The sequence below is a fragment of the Crassostrea angulata genome, chromosome 2, assembly GCF_025612915.1.
Source record: "Crassostrea angulata isolate pt1a10 chromosome 2, ASM2561291v2, whole genome shotgun sequence".
Classification (NCBI taxonomy): domain Eukaryota; kingdom Metazoa; phylum Mollusca; class Bivalvia; order Ostreida; family Ostreidae; genus Magallana; species Magallana angulata.
The window spans coordinates 37,684,800-37,694,329 of record NC_069112.1 but is presented as its reverse complement, the minus strand read 5'-3'; positions in this window follow the sequence as shown (position 1 = coordinate 37,694,329).

Sequence of the window (9,530 nt, the reverse complement as noted above, 5' to 3'; positions counted from 1 at the left end):
AATACATTGTGGTTAAAAAATACACAATTAAACTCCATCATTGTTTTTTATTTATTTTTGCAGACTATTATTAAACCTAAAATTATATAAATTAGAATTTATAAAATAAATATAGTTTGCGATATTGTGAAGTCTATAAAATTGTTAGCTGCAGGTCTGTACCTCCTGGTCTAAAAAAAACGGATGGACGACCTTAAAGCTACATTTCTGTGCGTGTTTAAAGTTCCAATTTTCATGTGAAAATAAGCTTAATCAGTCAATTGTTTGTATGTTGTAAATTGCAACTTTTTAACACCACGAAACAAGTTAACTGGTATCAGAACATTTTTGCATACTAGGAGCTACATTTACATATATGTACCTTCAGCTATAAAATCGACAGACCGATATAACATTTGATGTTTCATGATACATGGAATGCGAGTAAAGATATATATGGTTTATGAGTGAGGATTTCAACAGTTTTTGAGATGTTAGGCAATTTCTAATTAGGGCTGGAGGGGGAGGGAAAAAAGGTGGAAATGACACCAGGGGCTATTGCTATTGTACATACATATTGCCTATATCACATTAGGTATCTGAATATCCCATCCCATTTGATATATTTAACAGTTATAAAGTTATAACCATTAAGAATATATGTATGATTTCAAAGTTTAAATATTAGATCTTACCACTTTTTGAACTCTGAATTAAAATAGTTATTATTATTGACAGATGATAATACCCTTTATGTGACGTGTGAATTTATTTCATGTGTGTCTTTTTATCTACATGTAAATCTTTATATGTTTATTGTTTCGTTCATTTGAAATGTTTGACGACAAGTGTAATGTAATAGCAGGTGCTACGTCATGGTCTTATTTGCTAAAATTAATTGTCCTGCATTATGCAAAAATTTTAACCAATCAAAGAAGCCCCAATGGTCGCGTATTTGTTTGTTTCTGGGTCAATGTTCTATTTTTAAATTGATTCAGAGAAATCGATAGGATTCGACCAATCCGCGTGGCTTCTCAGATCACGTGATTCATTGTTTGTTTGTAAATTAGAGGAGAAGCCACACTCAAATAGGCTAAGAATTATTTTCGGCAAAAACCCCCAATCTGTCCCTTTTTTCAGCTTAAGTATTTCATATTTTGTATATCCCACCCTTTTTGATGATTCGCGTATCAGGGCCATACTTTCCTATGTTTTATTATGTTGGGGACAGATGCTATATTATATGTTGCCAAATATTTTGAAAATGTATCAGTGATATTTTTCTTTTCCCTTCTGACCCCCTCAATGTTTACTTTTTTGTTTTACATATTTGTCATATATTTGAATAAATGGACTATTTTCATCTTCAACTATGTTATGTGTTTCTATTTTCATCAAAAAATCTAGTACCGTCGTCTTGCCTCTTATTAACAAAGGAACATAAAGTACTTTCACCAGGGCGCACGACTAGACACATGTGATGTGCAGGTCTTTCATTTCATAGAGTTTGCCGCATTTCTATTCATTCTTGAGAGGACCTAATCTATTAACCAGTAAACACTCTAATAAAGCTGTTTCAAGAAATGCTGTATTGAAAAAAATATATCTGTTAGTATAAGGTTGATTTTATATGGCCCTTCAAATGATATGGTGTCATCTGGGCCTCTCGTTAGATTAACAAATAAAGTATCTTAACGTTAAACTTTTGTTGCCGGAAGGTGTAACATTCATTAAAAGCTTGGTTTAATAAATGGTTTAGGTTGTTTTGATGTGTGTAATAAATAATCGTATTTTCAACCTCTAATAAATGTAAGCAATTAACACATTTTTTGGAAAAACGAAAACGTTTAAGAATTGATTTGCTTAAAATTTTTAGGTATAAAAAAATTACATGAATATATTATGGAAAATTTTTTTTATGAATAATTTCATTATAAGAATGTTTGTCTCATATTTCAGAAATGAGAAAACCCTTTCATTTACTCGATCCTGACCTTAAGAAAAACATATTTGTCGAATGTCCGTTAATGTGTTCATTAAGGTTTTTGAAAATACCGGCAACGTTGATACAGTTGTAGATTGCTTTCTTTAAACGAAACTTTCAGCAGTTTCCAACGGTTATAAATAAATTCTGTTTTTAACTACATATGTTTATTTTTATTTTCCTGAAATAACATTCAGTAAACTCGATTTGGAAAATTGGTTCAATTGTGACAGAAATGTTTGGGCGGATATCCAATTTTCGGAAACGTTCTTCATTTGATCCACAATACAATTTAACGAAAAACAAATCAATACTTAATTAAATTACTCAATACCAAATAACATTTCACGTTGATCGTAATATCGGCAAAGATGTAACGTATTCTCAAAATTTTGATTTTCACAAAAATCACAAGAAAACTAGAATATCAATCGGATAACAATCGTTTGATTAAAAAAAACAATGATGAAATAATATGTATTATTCATGTATATGTATTATATGTAGGCTATATATACTAAGTGGTTTTACAATTGAATTAAAAAAAAATATTTAAGTTTCCTTGTACCATGACATTTTATTGTTAGTATGTGGTATTGTGTTTTATTGTTGGTCTTTTATTCATATAATTCGTTTGCTATCGATAAAAAATACATGATCTTCAAGCTGTATATTAACTACTTTTTTTCCAATGATTTAATAAATAAGTGTTTCTTAAACATTATATCAAACTATGCTTACATCAATTTGAATTTTTGTATTCATTTTACATCGATTTTTTGTTATTAAATTGATCTAATCAATAGATGTTTGAAACGATAAAAAAAACTGATGCACATTATTGTATTCTATTAAAGGGAAGTATTGGTTATTCCAAAAGTATCCCTGCCCAGGAAGTGAACATGATGTTTATTTACGTAGGAAACAGATTATATCTCCCTGAACCTAAACATTATAATCAACAACAACACAATTCCGTGTAATTCCTGATGAAGAATACGCGTATCAGTAAAAAGGAATCAAATTATTCAGCATACTATTAGATGGAATCATACAGCACGATAGTTTATATTCCACTTACTTTCATGCTATAAGTTTAATAGTGCTCCATCATCCTCTTTAAAACGTTGCTACGTCTAGGTTAATTAGTGTTTTATCCAAATCATCTTTAAGCACTAAGATTCCAATATTCTCCTTTTAAAGAGTGCTTACTTTAAAAAGAACTCGGATGAGGTAAACTGCACGAAGAAAATATAAAACGATGACTTTGAGATTTTATTACTTTGTTAGTAACACACAAGCATTCATAATACTTCTGGGGGTTTTTGATACCTCTAGTAGCCTGGGTGAGTAACAAATTAAGTTAAAATGGTTCCGATGTTTACTTTAAACTTACTATACATGTACCATTTCAGTTTATTTAAAAAAAATTCTTAACCAATAACATGTTCTCATTTAGAATATAATGACCGTATCCAATTCATTGTGCGTCTTACGTTAACAATTTTACATTGTTAACTTTGTCTTGAAAACTACACGGTCAGGTTTAAAATTATGGTTCGAAAATCTAAGATTAGAAGAATATAAAGTGTGAAATTACTATATATGACCTAAAATGGTCCCTTAAAATGAACCTCATAATTTTACTGTAATTCATAGTTTTAGTTAAAAACAGATAAACTTGTAAAAGTTTTTTGTTAAAAATTATTTTAATTATGATGCTCTCAAATAAGAAATGTTGCATCATACATTTTTAATTTTCTTTGCCTTTTTGCATTTTTAACATTAAGCGGCTTGTTTTAAGCACACTTTTCTTTCAGAAAACATTTAGCGAATGCATGCTTGTGATAACTAAACATTTTCATCAGAGATGTCACTATCCAAGACTGATGTGTTACAACAAAATTCTCCATGTTCAAATTCACGCTTGGTATTTCCAATTAAAAAAGATTAGAAAAATATTAAATTTGATTATTTTTTTTAAAATCCTCACTTTTGAAGTCATATATTACCAGCGAGTGCAAATATCTAAAATAAATACATGGGAAGTATATCTTGCATCAACATTTAACAAAAAAAAAAGGCATAACAATTTAATGTACCTGAAACACTTTCAATAATGGCGATTAATGAGGGCCAAATTTTACTCAAATCATATATAGTTGATAATGAGCATTTTACCACCACGGCTTCATGAGCAGGATTAAGTAAGCGTATAAAAACGAAATTTTCTCCTCTTTTCTACACCCATACATGTTGGAAAAAAAAACTATAAAAAAAAAATGTTACATGTATCCTAAAACCCTTTACAACAGATGAGTCTTATATTAAAGTTTAGACTCCACAGTAGAGAAATAGAGTTCAAAATACAAAATGAATGAAACCTTTTGTTTTCAGTTCTGAAAAAAAAACACAAACACAAAACATTAAAATTATATTCTTTTTATCATTGTGACGTTATATGATTTATCCCTTTATGATACTCTGTATCATTTTATCATTGACCATCGTGCTGCAACAAGATGTATCTGAAAACGGCGTGATTTCTTGCAAATCTGTCTACAACACTCAACACTCAATCAAATTAAATACAAATTAATAACAACTCTGATATCGTTATACATTGTTTCTCTAGTTTAACGTAATTGATCAGTGATATTGTAAATTGTTAACTGTACTAAAAAAATTATGTGCTACGTTTATTAATAATATTAATCATATCAATAGGAACAAAAAAAAAGAAAAAACACATAAAGAACCCAAAACAAGGTTAATGGGAGGCAATGCTCACAAGTGATTCTCCCGCTTTGATGTGAATATACAAAAAAAGTAAAGTCGATATTTAACATAACGTCCCAATCAAATTGGTACAAAAATGGTTCCGTTCATATTTATTTGGCATACCTTTACAAAGAATGTTGAAAAACTACAAGCACCATGATCAGCGATGAATGGCTGCTGAAATATCTTTGACTTAAAATGTTGTTAAAACTTAAGCAAAAGATGAAGAAATGTAGTCATTTAACAGGAAGTTGACGCCCAATTGAAACAAAAATGAATCCCGCCATATGGCATGCTTTAACAATGAGTGTAAATTTCAAGCAGATACAATGAATAATTGCACCTTCGGAGCGGGGGTATAATAAAATCAACATACTTGTTAGTGTTGGTACGATTTTATCCCATTTTGAGATCTTATGACATAAACTTAAAAATTAAAAGATACTGATGGATATATGATTATGTATTTTAAAGTTGGTTAGCATTTGAATTATTGATATCAGTGTATGGATACAATATCGAATAGCAAAATTGTTCATGCTGTAATCTTTTTTTTTAAACTATAATTATAACTGATTAGTGATACCATCTGTATAAATTTATATCTTTAAAGTTCATCAGCATTTGAACCATTAATTCAAGTATAACGATAAAATATATAATAGAAAATTACTCATGCTGTAATTTTTTGTTTTGTTTTAATTATGATCACTGATAACATATCTATATATTTCCTGGAAGGCGTACAATTAATGAAAAAAAAATGACAAAAACTTTACATCAAACAACTCATACATTTATTTAATACTTGTAGCGAAGATTAGCCCCGTTATGGATATCCACAAAGCTACACGCAAAACGCCGTTACTTACAACTACCTTTTTAATTACCGAATATTTCTTTATTCTATTTTAAAAATGTGATGTCTACGTTAAGTTATCAAAAATGACTGTCATCATTATTGTTGTCGGATATAAATATTCATATTTTTATTAATATTTGTACATGTACACGATGTCAATACAATGTGATTGTTTTTTTTTTCTTTTTGAATTTGTTATCATTTAATATTTATTTATTTGATGAGATATCGGCGCTTCTGATTGGTCGAAAAATTTTTTTGATACCTGCATCAATATAAAATTTTTGCCGGATCTACTTTCTCAACTGTTCTGATCTAACACTATTTATAGAACGGGAATTTCCAAGATAAACACTGTCAACAAAATGTAAAGTTGTGTCTGTTTTATTGTCAGCAAATTTTTTTGATACCTGCATCAATATAAAATTTTTGCCGGATCTACTTTTCTCAACTGTTCTGATCTAACACTATTTATAGAACGGGAATTTCCAAGATAAACACTGTCAACAAAATGTAAAGTTGTGTCTGTTTTATTGTCAGCAAACAAAATGCAACCTTGTGAATATAAACAAATGAAAGTTAAATCTTCAAAAAAAAAAACAAAACACAATATCTTATTCACGAAATAGAGAATTAAGCGTCTTCTCAAGATTTCGTCTGCTTGAGATCAATGAACATTTACAGCGAGGCTGGCTGTTCCTTTTCCAGGAATATTATAACGAACATATAGGCCTATAAACTTTCACGGTAACACTTCTGTTCTAATTTGGTAACGATGATTTTTGAATTTACACACGTACACCATCTGTCATCAGAATAAGCGTCGTAAAGAAAAGCTATGAGTAATGCATCAACTCCTTCGGCGCATTGCAAGCGGCAGAAATACCATTTAAGTACATCACTGGCTATCTAGTTACCACTACGTTTACAAAAGTCGCTTATACATACTATTCTCTGTCGACATATCAGCTATTTTCATCCACGCTCGCCTTTTCTTGGATGGTTATGTCCAGTTGCATATTCCAACGATCTCACATGAAAAGTAGTTTTATTACGAGTTTTTCTGCACAGTGAATAATATCACAAGCTATCGCATGCATTTTCCTTTCGTTTTCAATTCAGCCGGTTCAGATTTTAACTCACTATTTGTGTTTAATCCTTTAATTCAGCTCAATAGCTCTGCATCAGCTGAAGGCGCATCCATTTTGAATATTGTTGCTGTTGTTGTTTTGTATTCATACGCGCCGCTTCATTTCCATTATTTACATTTTTGATCAATGACACTTCACATTTTTTTATTTGAAATGTTTTATTAAATGATAAGAAATGAAGATAATAATTTTTCTATTGATCGACGTATCAAAGAAAAAATTGACCGGAAAACTTTTTAATCAATGCGCTACGCGCATTGATGAAGTTTTCCGGTCAATTTTTTCTTTGATACGTCGATCAATAGAAAAATTATTATCTTCATTTCTTAAGTTCTTGAAAAAATCCGCATGCTCCAAGTTATATTGGTTTCCAGCTGAATTAATCATTGTTTTTCGAATGTGATTACCATAAAAGTGTTTTTAATAAGAAAATTAAATTTTCAGGACATATTTTAAATTAAAAGACAGATGGTTCATTTTCTTTATTATTATAATTATAATAATTATTATTATTTACATCAGGAAAACACATATCTACCAGGAGATGTGTCTAGTTTCTATTTTAAAACAAAGAAAGTAACTAAATTGATTAATTTTTTAGAAGACCTTTCAAAGTTATCAGGCGTGGATATTGCTGATCTAAGTACATGTAACAATACGTATAACCTTTGTAACAATGTCACTGGTTTTGGTGAATTTGAATGTCTGCCTGGCGGGAATGGAAACAACTGCAGTATAGGTATTCACATTTTTAGCATTCATATATATTTGAATTTGTGAAAAGAAAAAAAAAATCTGTAAGATTGGTTCTACTTGTACAAAATATTACACTTATTAAGATTTATCACTGAGGCAGGCAGTAACAAAACTAATAAGTGGTTTATTTTCCCCGACGTCTATCAAGTGAGACATTTTTTACAGAGAAAAATGGCGAACAGAGCCTATTTACGAGCGTTGTTCAGCTTTTGATATCTATATTTCGTTCTCACACTTTTTTAGCTTGTGAGAACAACACGTACGGAATTAACTGCAGTGAAACATGTGGACACTGTCGCGACAATGACGAGTGTTTCAATAGCAACAACACATGTTTATATGGGTGTGATGCTGGTTACCAAGGATACTTGTGTAAAACACGTGAGTAAAAAGACACATGGACTTTATACATTCATGAAGCAAATCATTATATTTCTCGGGCTCTCTTTCCTTAAAAAAGAGTAAATGATTTATGTTAACACTTTAAATCAAACAGAAAAGTTATTGTTTAACAGTTTCGATATGTCTCTTTGGAAACCTTTCTTATTAATTAAACGTGTCTACCTGTACCTGGTTGTTATTTAAGTAAATTGTTAAGGAGATTCCGCTGCGCTGTTAAGGTTTTCGTCGTAGTCCCGCCGATGTTTACGATGACATTACACAAAACAATACGTCATGTAAATTGATCCAAAATATTTTGCGTTTGTAAACTGTACAAACACATTAAACAACATTAAAAGTTAATTCTGAGCGCACCATTGCAGTAAGAAAAGTTCAACAAGTTGCCGCCTTTAAAGAAAGACTGCCTTACTTTCACCATTCACAATTTGTATAGATATTCTAGTCCGAATTTCCTCTATCAGTTTTCAAATTACTACCCATTTTTGATTCAATATAATATAAAAACTGAATGTTGATAATGCTAAAACATTTATAGTATTAAACTAAGTATATTGACCTTTCTCTGCTGGCATAAAATTGTATGTGTTTCGAACTGAAAAGTGAAAGTCTTAAGATTACAGAGATTGTACCGACTCTAGTCCCCTGCTTTTAACCAATTATTACACGCTATGACCCTGACGTTTTGCATCAAAATTTAATGAATATATATAATTCGAACATTATTACAAATTATATAAATGAAAATAACATGTGAAGAATTAGGCATTCGCTAAAATCAACTAATTGCGCACACATTACTCTTTGCTCTACATTGTCAACTATACACTGACAGCTTTTGGAAAACAACAAAATATTGCAATTAAAGATATGAAATGCATGTTGTAGTTTCGGCGTACGAAAAACCTATTCGATCATTCCTTTAAATACAATACCTTCTGTTCTGTTACCGACAACTAAACAATTACAGTGCATTTGAACCTTTTTGCACACATGGCATGAAATTCAATTCCAAATTTAGATAACCGTGCTGGCCTGGTTTCCTGACATAAAAAAACCATATAAACAACCACATTGCTGATCGCCATGCATCTGTTAATGTGATACTGTATATAAAACAACAGGACTTTGCAAATATTTCGACAGTTTCTTTTTCATGGTTTTTGTTTTAAAAATGATAATGTATTTTTCTAGCTTGCCCTTGGGGATACTTTGGTCAGAACTGTGCTTCCAAATGCAACAATAGATGTATGGGGTGTAACAATGTCAATGGTTTGTGCGATTATGGTTGTTTGCCTGGCTGGAAGGGACATAATTGCAACATAGGTATTGGCAATAAAAAAAAATCATTGCTATTATCTTCTGGATTGTTTTTATCTCACCTGAGCTGAAAGCTCAGGGGAGCTTTTCTAATCACTCTTTGTCCGGCGTCCGTCTGTCTCTCTGTCTGTCCGTCTCTCTGGAAACCTTTTTACATTTTTTACTTTCTCCAGAACCACTGAGCCAATTTCAACCAAACTAAAAAACAAAGCATTAATAAGTAAAGGGGATTAAAATTTGTAAAAAAGAAAAAAAAAAAGAAAAAAAAAGGACCGTGCTTTCTTTTTAGAGGAGATAA